This window comes from Gossypium arboreum, chromosome 2 (genome assembly GCF_025698485.1).
Source record: "Gossypium arboreum isolate Shixiya-1 chromosome 2, ASM2569848v2, whole genome shotgun sequence".
NCBI classification, from domain to species: domain Eukaryota; kingdom Viridiplantae; phylum Streptophyta; class Magnoliopsida; order Malvales; family Malvaceae; genus Gossypium; species Gossypium arboreum.
The window spans coordinates 66592154-66614358 of NC_069071.1; positions in this window are offsets into that span (position 1 = coordinate 66592154).

Sequence of the window (22205 nt, forward strand, 5' to 3'; positions counted from 1 at the left end):
ACTAGGTTAGAACAAAAACTCTACTATCTCTGTTATCATCATATTTTCTCAATTTCAAAATCAAGCAATTCATGCTATATTAGTTCAAATGCAATTCAACATATACATAAGCAATATAGTTGCATTATTTACATACAACTTACCTCGGATTACAAAATATAGCGACTAGTCGATTTAGTCGATTTGCTTGGTTTTTCCCCAGTCTAGGTTTAGATTCGATATTTCTTGATCTATAATAGAAAAATACACTTATTTAGTCACTTTATCAATCTAGGCACTCTACAATTCATAATTGGGCAAAATGACCAATTTGCCCTTATTCTTTTACAAAATGACCATTTTACCCCTAAGTCTAAAAATCAATTTTTATTGAATTTCTTCATATCTTAAGCCTAGTTGAACCCTTTTTACTCTTATAGCAACTCTAAATTCTAACTATTTCACATATTTAACATCTCTTTTACAACTTGTGCAAAATGGTCCTTTTAGGTGTTTTCATGCTAACACCTTTCACAAAAGTTGTTTATAAGACACCCAAGACTCATTTTCTTCCATAAAAACTCAACAAATGTCACAAATCCTTTCATGTTCAAACCCTAAACTCTTATTCATTTTACAAAATAGTAGCCTCATTTGAAAGCTTAGGCTTCAAAGTTTTCAAAAATGCAAAAATCATCAACAAAGGACATGGAAATCACTTACTTGTGAGGATTACAAGTTACTAAAATTTCAAGCTTCAAAACTATTCTCTTGCTGATATTTTCGGTTAGGAAGAAAGAATAAGTGAAAAAAATGAAGGTTAGACACTTCGGGTTTTATTTTGTCACCTAATATGACATCACTTACTTAACATTTTGACCATTCACTTTTCTTTGTCTCATGGCTAGCCAAGCTATATTCTAAGGTTCTATTTTCCCTTTAAAGACCCCCAATTTATGATACATGGTAATGTAACCCCCTTACCTATCAAATGAAGACTTTTGTACTTTATGCGATTTAGTTCTTTTTTCACAATTAAGCCCACAACGCTAAAATTACTTCACCAAAATTTTCATGCACTAATATAAACATGCTATAACTCCAAAATAAAAATAAAATGGTTTGTTCAACTCCAGATTTCTGGTCTCGAGGCCACTATTCTGACTAGGCCCTAAATCGGGTTGTTGCAAAAAACTATAGTAAGACTGCGATCTACGAAAACGAACTCTGAAATAACTGATATTGCTTTTCATAAAATATTCTTTAATAAACACTAGAACTATAATATGATGCATAAAATTCCTAATACAAATAAAGCGTAAATCGATTATGAGCACTAGAGGTACTCGTGGAAGGGGTACAAGAGGTGCGGTGGAGGCTGTGGAGGTGCTCGGGCTGGGTCTTCATCATTTGGCCGTATGCCTAACGCTGAAGCTAGAGAGACACCGGCTTTACCTATGACTGAGACTAGGTCTCACGATTGTGCGGCTGGGGATGACATACTGTCCCAAGCTATGTTGCAAATTCTAGAGAGGGTCATTGGGCCCAATACTAGTATTGTGGGCCATGGGTTGGTTACAGAATGACTCCGGTCTAATGGGGCTGAGATTTTTAGGGGTATAGCTGGAGTTGCCCCTAATATGGTAGAATATTGGATTGAGGCCACAGAGAGTATCATGGATGACCTCGACTGTACTCCCGAGTAGAAACTAAAGGGTACAGTGTCACTGCAGCAAGACAAGGCCTATTAGTGGTGGCTTACATTGAAAGAGGGTACTCAGCTCGATCGGTTGACTTACGAATTCTTCAAGATCGCTTTTCAAGGAAAATATGTAGGTGCTAGTTATGTGGATGCACGAAGGAGAGAATTTCTAAATTTGACGTAGGGGGATAAATCAGTGGTCAAATATGAGGCTAAATTTTTACGATTAAGCCGTTATGCGCGAGGCATGGTTCGACTGAGTACGAGCGGTGTGTTCATTTCAAGGACAACCTCAGGGATAATCTAAGGGTTCTGATAGCTCCACAGAGGGAACGATATTTTACTGCTTTGGTCGATAAGGCGAAGATCACTGAGGAGGTGAAGCGCGCTGAGCGCCAGAACCATGAGAAGGAAAAAGGTAGGAACAAGAGGGATTCAAAGCCCTCAAGTTCATTTTTGAGGCCTAAGAAAAAGGCCAGAGTGGTGGGCCAGTCAGAGTTAAGGCCCCTGTTGCTGTACTGGACCGCAGCCCTATGTTGGTTGTGGGAAACGCCATCAGGTCAAGTGTTGGAAAAGGATCGGGGCATGTCTGAGATGTGGGTCATTGGAGCATCGTATCAGAGATTGTCCATAGAGGCCCGATCAGATGCAAGCTATTGGTATGGGTATTATACAGCACCGAGAGGTGTTCAACAGCCACTGAGAGACCGTGGTCTGGCCATAAGGGGTAATGGATTAGGTCGTGGTTAGAGGGCACTGGGTAGAGGTGCTGGTCATACTGAGGTGAGGCAACCAGCTCTGGCTTATGCTACATATTGCTGAGAGGATGGAGACACTCTAGATGTTATCATGGGTACATTCTTCATTTATAATGTACCTTATACTGCACTGATAGATATAGGATCTACTCATTCCTATATAGCCTGTAATGTGTTTGAGACTTTAGGTATCTTGCTGGAGTGTATTTCTAGTGAGGTTACTGTGCTCAGTCCGTTGGGGCAGTTAGTAAGAGTAGATAAACTTTTCAGGGATATGCCTTTGGAGGTACAGGGAGTTATCTTTTCGAAAAACTTGATGGAACTCCCTTTTGGGGAATTTGACTTAATTCTAGGAATGGGCTGGCTAGTTAAGCATTGAGTGAGCTTGGATTACGCTAAGAAATAGATCGTACTAAGAACTACGAAGGATGTTAAGGTAGTTGTAATTGGGGAACGTTGGAATTACTTGTCAAATGTAATATCTGCATTAAGGGCCAAGAAATTAGTTCTAAGGGTTGTGAGGCGTATCTAGCTTACATCGGTGTTTCAGTTTTTTAGGGTTCTTCTATTAGGGATATCAGAATAGTTAAAGATTTTCTGGACGTTTTTCCTGATGAGCTACCTGGGTTACCTCTAAACCGCGAAGTTGAGTTTCGGATTGAACTTCTGCCTGGTACAACTCTGGTGTCCATCGCCCCTTATAGAATGGCACTGAAGGAGCTTGTGAAGCTTAAAGCTCAGATTTAAGAGTTACTGGATCGAAGGTTCATTCGCCCTAGTATGTCTCCGTGGGGAGCACCGGTTTTATTTGTGAAAAAGAAGAATCGATCCATGCGTATGTGTATCGATTTTCGTCAACTGAATAAATTGACCATTAAGAATAAGTACCCCCTACCGAGAATTGATAATCTGTTCGACTAATTTTGAGGAGCTTCGATTTTCTCTAAGATTGATCTCCGATCTGTATACCATCAACTGAGGGTCAAAGAAGTTAATGTTTACAAGACAACATTTAGGACTCGTTATGGTCATTACAAGTTCCTAGTGATGCCGTTTGGATTGAAAAATACACCAACGACTTTTATGGATTTGATGAATCGAGTGTTCTAGCCCTATTTGGATCGGTTCGTAGTGCTGTTTATTGATAACAGTCTAGTGAATTTGAGAATTGAAGATGAACATGATGCACATCTCCGAGTGGTTCTGCAAATTCTGAGGGAGAAACAACTGTACGCCAAGTTCAATAAGTGCGAGTTTTGGTTATGAGAGGTAACATTTCTGGGTCATGTGGTATCTGCTGAAGGTATTAGGGTTGATCATCAGAAAATTGAAGCTGTTCTGGATTAGAAACCACCTAAGACGGTATCTGAGATTAGTAGTTTTTTGGGATTGGCAGGTATTATAAATGATTCGTTGAGGGGTTTTCATTGATTGCTGCACCTCTGACTAAGTTATTACGTGTACCATGGACTGACGCACAATAAGAAAGTTTTGAGAAGCTTAAGAAAGTTCTAACTGAGGCCCCTGTTTCGATACAGCCAGAGTCTGCAAAAGAATTTACGGTTTATAGCGATGCATCACATGTGGGGTTAGAATGTGTGTTGATGCAAGAGGATAAGGTGGTTGCATATGCGTCACGTTAGCTTAAGACTCATGAGGTGAATTAGCCGACGTATGATTTGGAGTTGGCTACGGTGGTATTCGCACTGAAAATTTGGAGGTATTACCTGTACGGTGAGAAGTGTATCATTTACACTGATTACAAGAGCCTCAAGTATCTCCTCACTCAGAAAGAGCTAAATCTTAGGCAGCGTAGATGGATTGAGCTACTTAAAGACTATGGCTGTATGATCAAATACCATCCTGGAAAGGCCAATGTGGTGGCTCATGTACTGAGCTGTAGGGCTATGATTGATCTGAGGGTGATGTTTGCTCGTCTCAGCTTATTTGATTATGATAGCCTGTTGGCTGAACTTCAAGTTAAACCAAGGTGGATTGAGCAGATTAAGGGTAAACAGTTGAAGGATGAGTCACTGGGTTCTTGATTCCGATAGATTGAGAGTGGTAGCACATTAGATTTTGGACTGAATAGCGAAAGGTTACTCTATTTCTGTGGGAGAGTCTGTGTACCTAAGGATACTGATTTAAGGCAGTCTATACTGCAAGAGGTGCATAGTAGCCCTTATGCTATGCATCCCGATAGGAATAAGATGTACCAAGACCTTTGTAAGTTATATTGGTGGCGAGGTCTTAAGCTTGAAGTTACCAACTTTGTGGGTAAATGTCTGACTTGTCAGCAGGTTAAGGCTAAACATTAGTTGCCTTCAGGTTTGCTTTAGCTAGTTAAGATTCCACTTTGGAAGTAGGAGAGAGTAACTATAGACTTCGTTAGTGGGCTACCCCTAACGCCTTCTAAAAAGGATTCAGTATGGGTCATCATAGATCGATTGACCAAATCTGCCCATTTCATACCAGTCCGTACTGATTATTCTTTACAAAAGCTAGCTAAATTGTATTTGGCGGGGATAGTAAGATTGCATGGGGTACCGATTTCCATAATATCTGACAGAGATCCTCGCTTCACGTCTCGGTTATAGAAGAAGCTGCATGAAGCATTGGGTACAAGGTTGGACTTCAGTAATGCGTTCCATCCTCAGATAGATGGTCAGTTAGAGAGGGTAATTCAGATACTGGAGGACATGTTAAGGAGTTGTGCGATAGATTTTTTAGGCAATTGGGAGGACTACTTGCAATTAGTAGAATTTGCGTACAACAATAGCTACTAGTCTAGCATATAGATGGCACCTTACAAGGTATTAGATGGTCGTAGGTGTTGTACTCCTTCGAGTTGGACTGAGTTGGGTGAGCAGCGTGTTCTGGGCCTTGAGTTAGTTTTTGATACTGAGGATAAAGTTAGACTAATTCAAGAGCGACTGAAGGTGGCATCAAACAGACAAAAGTCGTATACGAATCTGAAGCGTAAGGAGATTGAGTATTCTGTAGAGGACTTCGTTTTTCTCAAGGTCTCGCCATGGAAGAAGGTACTGAGATTTGGATGGAATGGCAAGCTGAGCCCTAGGTTCATTGGGCCTTACCACATACTGAAACATGTGGGACCAGTTGCATATCAACTTGAGTTACCTCCAGAGTTAGACCAGATTCACGATGTGTTCCACGTCTCTATGCTGAAGCACTACTGCTCTGATCCCACGCATGTTATCTCGGTTGGAGAGATTGAGGTTAGATTAGATCTAAATTTTGAGGAAGAGCCGGTCTAGATTTTAGAGCATGATGTAAAAGTGTTAAAGAAGAAGTCCATCCCACTGGTTAAGGTACTTAGGCACAATCACAACTCAAAGGAGGCCACGTGGGAACCAGAGGAGGCGATTCGACAACAATACCCTCATTTGTTTTGATCAGGTAAATTTCGAGGATAAAATTTTCTTTTAGGGGGTAGAGTTGTAACACCCTAAATCTTAAAATATTTATTTACGTATGTTGTGTGACACAAGGGTGTATCTGCTTCAGTGGTTAAGTGTTACGGGGAAATATTTGAGAAGTCTTGGGTTCAAGCCTTGTTTTGTGCAAAAATTTTGTTTTGATTGGTTAAACCATTGTCTCTAGTTAGTAGGCTTTTAAATAAATGTGTTTAAAACATGACATAAAGAGCCTACTGGTCTAGGGGGTAAGTGGCGTGTTACCTGTGACAGCCCAAAATTGACCCTAGTCGGGAAGTGGTTTCGAGACCGCTAAACCGAGTCACCGAAATGTTTGAACGTAATATTTATTGTCTAGAATATGTAATTATGAATGTGTGAAAATTTCAAGCTTCGATTTAGTCGATTTCATGTGAATTCAGTTAGTAGGACTTGTGTGACACTTTTGAAATGTGATAGGCTAATCTATAAGGACCTAATAGTGCATGTAATCAAAAGGGAGGACTTGCATGTCAAATTTCCCCCCTAATTGATAGTGGCCGGCCATGACAAAGGATTATGGGCAAAACATGTCATAGACATGTTAGGTTGGTGCATCATGGGAGGAAAAAAATAAATTAATGAGTATGGGTAATAAAGAAATGGAAAAGAAAAAAAAAAGAAAGAATGTGTGAGTGTTACCCCCCATTTTTGCCGTGAGTTGAAGAAAAAGGAAAAAAAATTGTTGTTCATCCTTTTTCATTTCTTTGAGCCGAAAATTCTAAGGAAGAAGGAAGGAGTTCTTGCTTCATGCTTGGTTTGGAAGAGGATTAGGAGGAGGTTTAGCCATACTTGTGTCTAGATTAAGCTCAAGAGCAAGGGGGATCTAAATCCGATAAAGGGAAGGAAAAAGTGGTCGAATAGCCATCGAAATCGTTCGACAACATCCGAGGTAAGTTCTTGAGTAATAGAGCTTAAATTATGATTTGATTAGATCATGTTTTAAGCAAATCGAAATCATGCTCTTTGTGTGTGGATATTGAGCCGAAATTTGCAAGAGTGATAAGTGTATTGTGTTTGAGTTTTGCTAATGAAAATGAAATACTGAATGTGTCATGATTTAGTGTTAAATGTGCATGGTTATTCAAATGATGTCGGGCTAAGTCCCAAGGCTTTGTGCTAAGTGACCATATCCGGACTAAGATCCGAAGGCATTTGTGCGAGTTCCCAAATCCGGTTAAGTCCCAAGGCATTTGTGCGAGCTATTATAACCGGCTATGTCCCAAGGCTTTTGAGCGAAGTCGCTATATCCGGATAAAATCCGAAGGTACGTGATTCGGGAATGAGCAATCTTGCTGTAAAAATTTCAGTTAATACGCTTGCAAAATTCCATCAATGAGGTATGTTTCAGTATGTGCTTTGAATTAGTTGAGCCCTTACAAATAAGTATTCGCTCGAGTTGATAAAGAGCTACCGGCCTTTGGCTAAGTTGATCTTTTGTGTATGAACATAAGGGTTGGTAATGTGAAGTAAGTATGATATTGAGAATGTGTGCATATGAAATTATCTGTTTAGCTATATGAATGCTATGCTTTTGTTGTCTGAATCCCTTGCTCAAAACTTACTAAGCATAAATTGCTTACTCCGTTTCTTTGTTCTCTGTTTTATAGATTTTGGCTCGTCACCATCGGACTCGGGATTTTTGGAAGTCAAGTCTCCCACACTATCAAAGCCCCCTTTTGGTACAAATTTTGGTTGAACATTGAAATGGCATGTATAGGACTACTCTTTCGTTTGTTGGTCATAGACCCTTTGATTTTGTATAAATTTGGATAGCCATGCGAAAATGGCTTATATACACTTTGGCATGGTATCATAATCATTTTGTATGTTGTTCATTAAGAGATGTGGAAATGTTTGGAATCGATTAGCCCTTGGAATGGTTAACCGTGATCATCTTTTGTGCCATGTATGCTAAAAGGGCTAGTTGAATCAAGGAAATTATGAAGTAGGTAAAATCTACCTTAAAGACAGAGGTTGACGGCTGCAGTGATGTGGATGTGAAAAATCACTAAAAATAGTAGGAATGGAATTAAATAGTGAATAAATTGTGTAAATTAACCTTGATGAATCTATTTTCATAGGAAAGTAATGAAACGATCATATGAACAGTATGTTAAGAGATATTGAAGTTTTCGCGAGACAGGGCCAGAACGGTTTCTGGATTCCCTATTCCAAATTTGGAAATTCATTGTAAATTAACCAGAGATAATTAGGAGTCATTCCATATATTTATAGATTCCTCTTTGAGTCTAGTTTCTATAGAAACAAACGACATCAGTATTGAATCCCTGTACAGGGAGATATCGAAGTTGTAATGCGCGAAGGTCAGTGTAGTCGATCCCTGTAACATGGGAGACTTTAACTAATAAACTGTACTAATTTGCCTGACCAAAAATTCTAGAAAAATATTTGTAGATGTATATATGAGTCTAGTTTCAGGGAAAAATCACGAAACTGATTTTCGAGTTGTGGAACTCAAGATATGATTTTTAAGGTGACAGTGATACGTTAGCCGGTGGCTGGAAATTTTAAAATGGGTCGTGAAAATAAATATATTTATGTCTGTTAGCACTTCGTGTTCGACTCGGTGACGGACTCGAGTGCACGGGTGTTACAATTTTATTGGTATCAGAGCTACGGTTTAGTCGATTCTAGGACTACCGTAATGCGTTTGGGTCTAGCTATACATGCCATTTTATGTGATTATTTGATAGTGTGGTGATTTCTGACAATTGCAAATGTGTTTATTTATTGTGATGGATCCCGATCCCGACCGAAGCGGTAGTGATGATCTTGAGAGTGTAGCGCTGCTCCAAGACAAGGGACAGCGCGGCGGACTCTCAACCTAATGCTAGTAATCCAAATGATGAAGCTAGACAAGCTTTCTATAGCGTGATGAATGATTGGTTCAACCAATACATTCGAACTAATACTGCTATTCCACAACCTCCATTCCCAACAAACACAACCCCCGCACCTACAATGCCTCCAGAATCGACCAAATAAGGTCAAATAAGCCACCAGTTGATGAATCAAAACATGGGGCTCTGAATTTAAAGCTACGGATAGCGACGATGCCGAGCAAGCTGAATTTTGGTTGGACAACACTATCGGGTACTCGATGAACTATCTTGTACACCGATGAATGCCTAAAGTGTACTATCTCCTTGCTACACGATTCTGCCTACCATTGGTGGAGTACTCGACTTCATTGTGCCCCGAGAGCAAGTAACTTGGGAGTTTTTCCAAACCGAGTTTGGAAAAAGTATATCATCGAGATTTTTGATCAAAACGGAAGGAATTTCTTGAGCTTAAGCAAGGTTCTATGTCGATTCATCGATTACAAGCGAAAATTTGTTAGACTTAGTAGATACGCCGGAATGTATTTCGTCCGAGGCTATCATGTGTAAACGCTTCGAGGATGGGCTGAATGAAGATATAAAAATGTTCGTTGGCATTCTTGAAATACGAGAGTTCGTAGTACTTGTCGAGCGAGCTTGTAAAGCCGAAGAGATTAGAAAAGAAAAACAAAAAGTTGATGTGGGAACTGGAGAGTTTCGTAAAAGATCCTCGGGAAAGTCTCTTCAACAGGCATCGAAGAAATTTCGTGATGATGTGGGCCGGTCTAGAGGCACTTCGGGCCTTTTTAGATGAGATCGTGATCGACCCCCTGTGGGTACACGAGGCACTTCGGTCGCCAGTGTTGGGAATGAACGTCGAGACAGAACGGAGTGTCAGCATTGTGGCAAATGGCATTCTGGAAGTTGTAGATTCCATGATCACTCCTGTTACAAGTGCGGATCAGTTGACCACTTCATTAAAGATTGCTCGAGGTTGCCTGAACAGAATGTAAATCAGAGTGGGAAACCGGGCGCTACCACTGCTCGAGGTAGACCATCTAGAAATATGGGCAATGCTAGTGGTGGTCAGAGAGGATCTAGAGATGCTACGACCAGATCCGAGGCTCGCGCTCTGTTAGGGCTTATGCAACGCTGCACGCGCGAGGATGCTTCCTCGCCGGATGTTATTACTGGTACTTTCACTCTCTTTGATACTAATGTGAATGCTTTGATTGACCCCGGTTCTACTCATTCTTATATATGCGAAACCTTAGCATCCAAGAAGACTTTACCTATTGAGTCTCTTGAGTTCGTAATTCGGTGTCAAATCCCTTGGGTCGTTCGTGCTTGTTGACAAAGTGTGTAAGAAATGCCCCTAGTAATTCGAGGTTCTGCTTTTCGGCGGACTTGATGCTTTTGCCGTTCGATTTAATTTGATGTTACCCTCGGTTTAGATTGGTTGACCGTGCATGATGCGTTGTGAATTGCAAAGGCAAGACTATTGATTTGAGATGCTAAATAACGAGATAATTCGAGTTGAGTCTCTGACTTAAAGGGTTGCCACCGTAATATCGCAATGTTGGCCCGAAATATGTAAGAAAGGGGTGCGAAGCATACCTTGCGTATGTACTTGATGATAAGGAGTTAGAAATAAAACTCGAATATGTGCCGGTAGTTTGTGAATACCCGGATATTTTTCCCGAAGAATTATCGGGTTTGCCACCTGTTCGGGAGATAGAGTTTGGTATTGAGCTTGTACCTGGGACTACGCCGATTTCGATAGCTCCGTATCGTATGGCACCAACTGAGTTAAAAGAGTTGAAAGCTCAATTGCAAGAATTGACGGACAAAGGTTTCGCTCGACCAAGTTTCTCACCTTGGGGTGCACCAGTATTGTTTGTGAAAAAGAAGAACGGAACCATGAGGTTGTGCATTGACTATCGTCAGCTGAATAAAGTGACGATAAAGAATAAATATCCGTTACCGCGTATTGATGATTTGTTTGATCAACTAAAGGGAGCCTCTGTGTTTTCAAAGATAGATTTGAGATCGGGTTATTATCGATTCATGGATTCGAGATTCGGATGTACCCAAAACCGCTTTGAGCGAGGTACGGTCACTACGAGTTCTTAGTGATGCCGTTCGGGCTCACTAATGCCCTGCAGATTTATGGATTTGATGAATCGGATCTTGACGATATTTGGACCGGTTCAGTAGTTGTGTTCATTGACGACATCTTGGTCTATTCAAGAGATGAGACCGAACATCTTGAACACCGAGATTAGTGTTGCAAATTTTACGGATAAGCGTTATGTGCTAAATTCAGCAAGTGTGAGTTCGGTTAAGAGAGGTTAGCTTCTTGGGTCATGTGGTATCTCAGATCGGAATTGAGTCGACCGCGCAAAATTTCAGCCATACTTAACTGGAAGCCTCAGAAATATTACTAAGGTTCGAGCTTTTGGGACTTGCTTACATTACCGACGGTTTGTAAAAGGATTCTCGATGATAGCCACACCCATGACGAAGCTACTTCAAAAGATGTTAAGTTCGAATGGACGGAAAAATGTCGAAAAGTTTTGATCAACTGAAAACTTATTTGACTGAAGCTCAATTTTAGTGCAGCCGAATCGAGCAAAGAGTTTGTCATCTATAGTGACGCCTCCCTACTTGGGTTAGGTTGCGTCTTGATGCAAGAAGGTCGAGTTGTGGCCTATGCGTCGAGACAATTAAAGCCACATGAGAAAAATTATCCGACCCATGATCTCGAATTAGTCGCCATCGTATTCGCCTTGAAAATATGGCGACATTACTTATTTGGTGAGAAGTGCCATGTATTTTTGGATCACAAAAGTCTCAAATATTTGATGACTCAAAGAGACTTGAATCTACGACAAAGGCGTTGGCTTGAGTTGTTGAAAGATTATGAGCTGGTCATTGATTATCACCCGAGAAAGGCTAATGTGGTTGCGGACGCCTTAAGCCGAAAATCACTGTTTGCTTTACGAGCGATGAATGTACACTTGTCTATTCTACCCGACAAGGTGTTAATAGCCGAATTAAAGGCCAAACCATTATTGATTCATCAAATTCGTGAAGCTCAGAAAGTCGACGATGCGTTGGTTGCAAAACGGGCTGAGTGTGTTCCGAACAAGGAATCGGAGTTTCAAATTGATGATGATGATTGTTTGAGGTTCAGAAGTCGTCTGTGTGTTCCAAGGAATTCGGAACTCATTTCGATGATTCTGAACGAAGCCCATTGTAGCCGAATGTCAATTCACCCGGGGAGTACGAAGATGTACAATGATTTGAAACGTCGGTTTTGGTGGCATGGTATGAAACGAGACATCTCCGACTTTGTTTCGAGATGTTTAATATGTCAACAAGTGAAAGCGGAACATCAAGTGCCTTCAGGATTACTTCAGCCGATCACGATACCCGAGTGGAAATGGGATCGAGTCACAATGGACTTTGTGTCCGGACTGCCATTGTCAGCAAGTAAGAAGGATGCGATTTGGGTTGTTGTTGATAGACTGACTAAGTCGGCTCACTTTATCCCCGTGCGTACGGATTTTTCATTGGATAAACTAGCTGAATTGTACGTTTCTCAGATTGTGAGATTACACGGGGTACCGATTTTTGTTGTGTTGGATAGAGATCCGAGATTCACCTCGCGATTTTGGAAGAAATTGCAAGAAGCTTTGGGTACCAAGCTGCATTTTAGCACCGCTTTTCATCCACAAACCGATGGTCAATCTGAGCGGGTAATTCAGATACTTGAGGATATGTTGAGATGTTGCGTCCTTGAGTTTAATGGTTCATGGGAACGATATTTACCTTTGATTGAATTCGCTTACAACAATAGTTTTCAATCAAGTATTAAGATGGCACCTTACGAGGCTTTGTACGGGCGTAAATGCCGTACACCATTGTTTTGGACCGAGCTCGGTGAAAGCAAAATTTTTGGAGTGGATTTGATTAAAGATGTGAATGAAAGTAAAAGTAATCCGTGAAAATCAAGATAGCCTCCGATCGTCGAAGTCGACGCGGATCTGAAACGAAAAGACATTGAGTATCGTGGTAGATAAAGTGTTTCTTAAAGTTTCGCCTTGGAAAAGATACTCAGATTTGGCCGTAAAGGCAAATTGAGTCCGAGGTTCATCGGGCCATATGAAATATCCGAACGAGTCGGTCCAGTTGCATATCGATTGATTTTGCCTCCTGAACTTGAAAAGATTCACGACGTCTTTCATGTTTCGATGCTTCGACGTTATAGATCTGATCCATCGCACATAATTAGTCCATCAGAGGTCGAAATTCAAGCCGATATGAGTTATGAAGAAGAATCGATTCGTATCCTAGCTCGTGAAGTGAAGGAGTTGCGAAACAAAAGGGTTCCGTTAGTAAAAGTGTTATGGCTCAAACACGGGATGGAAGAAGCTACTTGGGAACCCGAGAACTCTATGAAAGAGCGTTACCCAAACCTATTTACCGGTAAGATTTTCGGGGACGAAAATTTCTTAAGTGGGGGAGAGTTGGGACAGCCCAAAATTGACCCTAGTCGGGAAGTGGTTTTGAGACCGCTAAACCGAGTCACCGAAATGTTTGAACATAATATTTATTGTCTAGAATATGTAGTTATGAATGTGTGAAAATTTCAAGCTTCGATTTAGTCGATTTCATGTGAATTCAGTTAGTAGGACTTGTGTGACACTTTTGAAATGTGATAGGCTAATCTATAAGGACCTAATAGTGCATGTAATCAAAAGGGAGGACTTGCATGTCAAATTTTCCCCCCCTAATTGATAGTGGCCGGCCATGACAAAGGATTATGGGCAAAACATGTCATAGACATGTTAGGTTGGTGCATCATGGGAGGAAAAAATAAATTAATGAGTATGGGTAATAAAGAAATGGAAAAGAAAAAAAAAGAAAGAATGTGTGAGTGTTACCCCCATTTTTGCCGTGAGTTGAAGAAAAAGAAAAAATTGTTGTTCATCCTTTTTCATTTCTTTGAGCCGAAAATTCTGAGGAAGAAGGAAGGAGTTCTTGCTTCATGCTTGGTTTGGAAGAGGATTAGGAGGAGGTTTGGCCATACTTGTGTCTAGATTAAGCTCAAGAGCAAGGGGGATCTAAATCCGATAAAGGGAAGGAAAAAGTGGTCGAATAGCCATCGAAATCGTTCGACAACATCCGAGGTAAGTTCTTGAGTAATAGAGCTTAAATTATGATTTGATTAGATCATGTTTTAAGCAAATCGAAATCATGCTCTTTGTGTGTGGATATTGAGCCGAAATTTGCAAGAGTGATAAGTGTATTGTGTTTGAGTTTTACTAATGAAAATGAAATACGAATGTGTCATGATTTAGTGTTAAATGTGCATGGTTATTCGAATGATGTCCGAGCTAAGTCCCGAAGGCTTTGTGCTAAGTGACCATATCCGGACTAAGATCCGAAGGCATTTGTGCGAGTTCCCAAACCGGGTTAAGTCCCGAAGGCATTTGTGCGAGCTATTATAACCGGCTATGTCCCAAGGCTTTTGAGCGAAGTCGCTATATCCGGATAAAATCCGAAGGTACGTGATTCGGGAATGAGCAATCTTGCTGTAAAATTTCAGTTAATACGCTTGCAAAATTCCAGCAATGAGGTATGTTTCAGTATGTGCTTTAAATTAGTTGAGCCCTTACAAATAAGTATTCGCCGGTTGATAAACGAGCTACCGCCTTTGGCTAAGTTGATCTTTTGTGTATGAACATAAGGGTTGGTAATGTGAAGTAAGTATGATATTGAGAATGTGCATATGAAATTATCTGTTTAGCTATATGAATGCTATGCTTTTGTTGTGCTGGAATCCTTGCTCAAAACTTACTAAGCATAAATTGCTTACTCCGCTTTCTTTGTTCTCTGCTTTATAGATTTTGGCTCGTCACCATCGGACTCGGGATTTTTGGAAGTTGAAGTCTCCCACACTATCAAAGCCCCCTTTTGGTACAAATTTTGGTTGAACATTGAAATGGCATGTATAGGACTACTCTTTCGTTTGTTGGTCATAGACCCTTTGATTTTGTATAAATTTGGATAGCCATGCGAAAATGGCTTATATACACTTTGGCATGGTATCATAATCATTTTGTATGTTGTTCATTAAGAGAGGTGGAAATTTTTGGAATCGATTAGCCCTTGGAATGGTTAACCGTGATCATCTTTTGTGCCATGTATGCTAAAAGGGCTAGTTGAATCAAGGAAATTATGAAGTAGGTAAAATCTACCTTAAAGACAGAGGTTGACGGCTGCAGTGATGTGGATGTGAAAAATCACTAAAAATAGTAGGAATGGAATTAAATAGTGAATAAATTGTGTAAATGAACCTTGATGAATCTATTTTCATAGGAAAGTAATGAAACGATCATATGAACAGTATGTTAAGAGATATTGAAGTTTTCGCGAGACAGGGCCAGAACGGTTTCTGGATTCCCTGTTCCAACTTTGGAAATTCATTGTAAATTAACCAAATATAATTAGGAGTCATTCCATATATTTATAGATTCCTCTTTAAGTCTAGTTTCTATAGAAACAAACGGCATCAGTATTGAATCCCTGTACAGGGAGATATCGAAGTTGTAATGCGCAAAGGTCAGTGTAGTCGATCCCTGTAACATGGGAGACTTTAACTAATAAACTGTACTAATTTGCCTGACCAAAAATTCTAGAAAAAAATTTGTAGATGTATATATGAGTCTAGTTTCAGGGAAAAATCACGAAACTGATTTTCGAGTTGTGGAACTCAAGATATGATTTTTAAGGTGACAGTGACACAGTTAGCCAGCTGGCTGGAAATTTTTAAATGGACTGTGAAAATAAATATATTTATGTCTGTTAGCACTTCGTGTTCGACTCCGGTGACGGACTCGGGTATGGGGTGTTACATTACCCATGCCAGAGGACTGAGTTTCGAATCTTGGTAGGCCCAGTGGGTGTTTTATTTTGCTACCATGCTGTGGGAGTGTTGTAGGTTGGCTGAAACACTGAAGTGGTTGAGGGGAATTCGAATTGTGTAGTTGAGGGGAGATGTGATTGGTTGGAGGGATTTTAGGAGGGATTTTAGGAGAGAATTTAGGGATTTTGAAGTTATGGGGAGTTGGTGCCGAATGGGGACTCTAGGTTCTTAAAGGAGTCAGTTTTGGGGAAGAATTAGGTTTTGGCACTTCGTTATGGCTGCTTCTATCCTTTGGAAAGTGATTGGTGCTAAGAGGTTTTTGCTGTATTTCTCATCTATTTTTTTTTATTTCGGGTTGTGTTTTAGGTCTCTCTCTCTCTTCGTTTGGGGTCTGACAAAATTACCTTTTTTGTACTTTGTTGTTTTGACCGATCCTTGTTGCTCCTCTCCCTCTCCCAAATTGATTTTGTTATTTGACTGAATACTCCCTCTTTCCTTCTTTTGATTCTTTCTCCCTTTTCTCAATCAATTTCCTCTCTAGTCGAATACCCCATACTTCTTCTTCTCTCTCTACACTTTCAACTTTTATCAAGTCTCCCCTCTCTTGTACTGTTTTAGCTGAATATTCCTTTTTCTCTTTTTCGACACCGTTTCTCTCTTTTATTTATTTGTGGTGTTTCTTTCGGGTTCTAGAACTTCTTGAGGAGTGAAGGAGTTTACAATGATATTGAAGCCTTCAAAGCCTTTCTCTCGTCACTCGATCAAAGGTACCTCTATTCTTAACCATCGTGTTCAACCTATGTATTTGACTTCCATAATAGGGTGTTGGCCGAATGCTTCTTCCCTACTTTTGGGTTCTGAGTTTCTATAAGTTAGCATATGTTGACTTAAGCCTTGTGTTTAAGCGATCTTGATTAATAAAATCTGCTTGTAATGTAGATATCCGTCAAGAAGTTTGTAATCAACCTTCATCGGTGGTTTAAGCGGGCTAAACCGCACTCGTTCAATCAAGGCAAGTATCAAATATTGTTTTGGGTTAAGTGTTAAGAAGAGGGTGATTAACCCTATTTATTTAAGGACTGACAAAGTGTCTTGATTGAATATAAGTTTGGTGCTCATAGGTTTCTACGCCTTTTCACAAACAAGGTGTGTAAACACTACCCAAATTGTAAATCAGCAAACGCCGAAAAATATGACCGTTGACACTACACGAGCATGCGCTCGCTCGTGTGGTAATCCTTATGCCTAAACATAGGCAATTGATCGTGGAGGCTAGCATGAGCGATTTCATGGGCTCTCGCCGTTTTGGGCCATGTGGGCCTCATACGGATAAACCACACAGACATGTAGAGAATGTTGGGCCAGTTTGTTTAATCCACACCGCCAAGGCCACTTCTGGGCTAGATGAGCCCACAAGGGCCCGTATTATGGGCCTTGGGCCCATCTTCACTGTTTAGCTGTTAAGGTTGCACGGGTCACCTAAGATGACTGTGGACCTACTGTTGAGTCAGTAAGTATACCTAGACCCCCAAATTGATAAAATGACTGTTATGCCCCTATATGGCAAAATGACCATTATGCCCTTATGAGATGTATAACTGTAATCGAGCATGCCATTTTATATATATTGCATACACGTATGATATTATGACATGACGCATGATATGTTGCATGGGATGGGTTTATTATGATTGGAGGAAGTGTACTATACTGGCAGCTCTGCTGCAAATATTGTTTAGTGCTGCAACCGATGCTATTTTGGAGTGTAAGGTTGGGTGGGTTGATTTTATCCCCACATGGATTGTAGGGCTGGACAGAGTGCAGCGTAGAGGCTGGTTGGGTAGGATTTTTGATTGCATAACTATACTGTTACTGTCACTGAAGTGGGCTCCTACACTGATATTGTTACTGTATTGGGCTAAGGTCCTAACTGAAACAGAACTGTTACTGACACGTGCTTAGGCCCAGACTGTTTTTGCTCACTATATGATTGATTGTTTGTTTATTAAGGGATTACACACTGAGTTTTCGTAAACTCACCCTTCTGCTTATCTGCGTAGGTAATCCTTAGGCGGATTGGTGCTGTGTGGGACTCGAAGGTGGCCATATAACAACTTACGCTGCCATATTTGACTTTTAATTTATAAGTATTTTAATTTGGGTATTTTATTTTTTAATAAGGCCTCTTTAATTTTTCTTAAATATTTTATTTGGGGTTTTATTTATATTGATTTATATGTGCTAGCAGTAGGACATAGGTTTTCAAAAGATAAATGCTTTTCAAAACATCACGTTTACGCAACATGTTTTAGAAGCTTCCGCAAGGGATATTGTTTTAAAATTAACAACAATCTAATAAGATGAACATTCTGACAAACAACCCATTTTTGGAAACTAAATAAGATGTTTTAAAATTATCTTTAAGAACTCACGACAAGGGTAAATAAGGAAAAGGTTTTTCGATGATATCTCCCTTTTTCGAAAAATACTTCGATGTGACATTGCCAAATTCGATCATAATGTCTAGGCTGGGTTTGAGGTGTTACGGAACACACCAAACACTCAAACGAGTTAATCCAACTGATAATACACCTCGACACTAAGTGCGTAACTCGAAGGATAACATCCCTCTAGAACACACCTCGGCACCAAGTGTCAAGCCCGAAGGCTTTACATCTACCCCCGGTAACACACTAGAAACACTATAAATATAATACGATATTTCGCAACAAATGCTGGACTTTGGTATATTCAGTAAACAGGAAATATCATGAATCGCCATCATCACATATCAAACCCGTACCACGTGCACAATATAACCTTTTGGCATGCCAAACATACTCTATCCTACATTCATCTAGTTCAGAAAATATCATCTTTAAACAATATTAGATATGAATCATTATGTAACACCCCTTACCCATGTCCGACACCGGAACAGGGTACGAGGCATTACCAGCCTTAAACATACACATTCATGCAAAAATTGGACCATAAAATCTCTTTTAATTCAAAACCTTTCAAACACATGCATTTCATCCCTTATTTGGGTCTACGAAGTCCAAAACATTCATCAGAATTAATTTGGGACTAAACCGAGAACTTTGAAAAGTTTCAGGAAAACTTAGAAATTTTTCCCATGAAACAGGGTCACACGCCTGTGTGGACATAGAGACACGCCCGTGTGCCTTTGGCATGCCCGTGTCATCAGGCTATGTAACTCTCTGTTTATGACGTCAGCATGCACATCGAACCACACCGCTAGGAAAACGCTCGTGTCTCCAGGCCGTGACCCTCACACGTTTGAGACACACAGCTGTGTCTCAGCCCGTGTGGCCAACACTTAGGCTATTTTCCAAGCCTTCATGTTACCCATATCTCTTACAGCCTTATGCACATCAAAATCGCAAATCATGGCATCATTTTAGTGATTAAACACTTTTTATTAAGACATATTCTTAACATTAACATGTCTTCTTACAAGTAATGCACCTACTCATGCAATACCAAGTCTAGATTCCTTATTTCACATTCATAAGACTTGTCATTTTGATGACCACTTTTACCATTATACTATGGTTACCAACTTATCCATCAAGCACTCATGTTCAAATCATTATCACATTGTGTTTATAAGGTGCAATTACTACATGACTATGACCACCTCAATTGGTCATAAAGCATACATCCAACACACATGTCATATTACTAACCATGCATGGCAAGCAAACATAATCACATTATAAATATTAGACATGACATGAATAGTTAGGCTTACAAGCCATAAACAATATGAGCCACATCTCATGGTTATATACATATAACTCAATAAAAGCCAACACATTTGGCCAAAGCAAAATAATACATGTCAATCAACTAGATTCCTATACATGCCACTCACTTGAAATTTCTAATATATACTTCTTTATTCCAAAGGTAGCGACTTGATAGTGTGATGCTACCTCCGACGATCTCCAGCCCCGAGCTAACCTGAAAACACTAAAGGAAAGGAAAGGAAGGGAGTAAGCTTTATAGCTTAGTAAGACCATATGAAAATAATAAGAAATTTATCAACTTCTTCTTATAGTAATACAACCCTGTCTGCATTTTTACTCATGTTCCAATCAAGCTATTTTCTCGAGTCATAGTCACTAAATTATTTATATTTAGATTTACGGAACTCCAAATTAAGTTCTGCTAATTTTCCCTAAAACTAGACTCAGATATCTTTTTACCACAAAATTTTCAAAACTTTTGGTTCAGCAAATTAGTACAGTTTATTCCTTAAATTTACCCCTTTTCGCTGTCTGATAGTTTTGACCCCTCTTCACTAAAAATTAATTATCTCACAATACGAGACTAGGATGATGTTCTTGTCTATTTCTCTTGAAAATAGACTCATTAATAATTTTAAGCATATAAATTATAACACATAACTATTTTTGTACAATTTTTAATGATTTTCTAAAATTAGAATAGGGTATTTCAAAGTTATTCTGACTCTATCTCACAAAAATTTAAATATTTCATAATATGATACTCTTTTGCTTACATCGTCTCTTCTATGTGAAACTACACTCATTGGGATTTAATTTTATATTTTATTCAGCCTTTAAATCAATTTCTAAAATTTTTGGTGGATTTTCAAAGTCGGACTATGGCTGCTGTCCAAAACTGTTTTAGTGTAAATTAACGATACTAAGTTTATTACACCATATTAATTCATTTTCACCACATTGGCAAGGTTACAGATTCATACGTCATAAGTATAGACCTATAATCACAAGGTCATCACAAAATCATTCTCATAAGCATGAATTACCTATTTACATTTTCACTAAATGTGTATCAAAAACTGTAATCATTTCTCATGAGCTTGGCATACATACATGTGTTACTCAACATGCTCATATTCATTCCTTATTAATCATATAACATGAATTGAATTCACATCTCATCAATTTCATGCAAGTACCTGTACCACTCACAATATGGTCATAACCTTTCTCATTTAGCTTAAATCGTAACTCTCACCGTTGAACTATTCAGAAACCTATCGAATATTCACTAAGCCTCAAACATAAGGTATAATACCAATGCCATGTCCCAGACATGGTCTCATATTGGCTCATCCATTAAGTCGATGCCATGTCCAGACATGGTCTTACACTGACTATCGAAATCGAGGCTGACGCCATGTCCCAGACATAGTCTTACACTGACACATCTCGTAGCCGATGTATGCCACAAATATGTCTTACACTAGCTTAAATCTCGAGGCCGATGCATGTCCTAGACATGTCTTACAATGGCACACAAATAACCCTAATGTCATGGCATGAATATCCAAATTGTTTCTTAAGGTTCAAACGGGAATTCTACTATCTCAATATTCATCAAACATAATCATTTCCACAACCAAGAAATTCATGCTATATCAATTTAAACACATATAATAATAATGTAGTTGTATTATTTACATACAACTTGCTCGTTTCAATGGAATATCATATTCCATCAAATCTCCAAGCATTCAATCAACACATAAATGTTATTTACATTTGACATCACTTTCTCATATACAATATCAACAACCTAAACTTTAATACAATCAAGGAAAGATATATTTTCAAGTATAATAACGATGGCATAATCACACAGACTTAGCTCAAATGCAATTTCGGCTAATTATTCTCTTTTTGTCTTTAACCACGCACTTTCTCGATTTAAGCCCAAATCCCGATTTTCTTGGTCTAACATGATGAAATTCACTCATTTAATCACTAAATAAATTTGGACAATCAAAATTCACATTTTTGGCAAAATGACCATTTTGCCCCTAGACTTTCACAAAATGACCATTTTACCCTTAGGCTAGGATATCGATTTTTATCGAATTTCCTTATTATCCAAGCCTAACCAACCAATTATTACTCTTATGACAATCTCAAATTTCCACTATTTCACACAATTATAACCTATTTTATAACTTTTACAAAATGACCCTTTTAGGTGTTTTCCATGAAAATCTTTTCACAAAAGCTAGTAGATTAATCATATCCACCACCACTTGGACTTTTTGACCATGGTTTAATCACTACTTTGGTCCCTTTACTATTTTAAAGCTATAACGATTAACTTTTACCTCATTTATAATTTAATCCTTTTACCTTAATTAAGCAATCAGTCGTCAAAATTTACCGGACTAAACTTCAAATTTACCTATAATATGATTCTGTAAATATTTAATAAAAATATTTACAATCTTAAATTACAGAACCAATGTCCCAATACCTCATTTTCAAAAATCACTTTACTTTTGGACTGAACCACTTATACTTATCTATTTGTTCAATTTATTAAACTTATTAAGCCTGAATTTAATATAATATGTAATTGACTCATAAATATTAAATAATAATACAGGCTTACTTTTCGGATTTGTGGTCTCGAAACTACTATTTTCAACACTCTGAAAAACGGGCTTTACATATTTAAATTATTAATTAATGA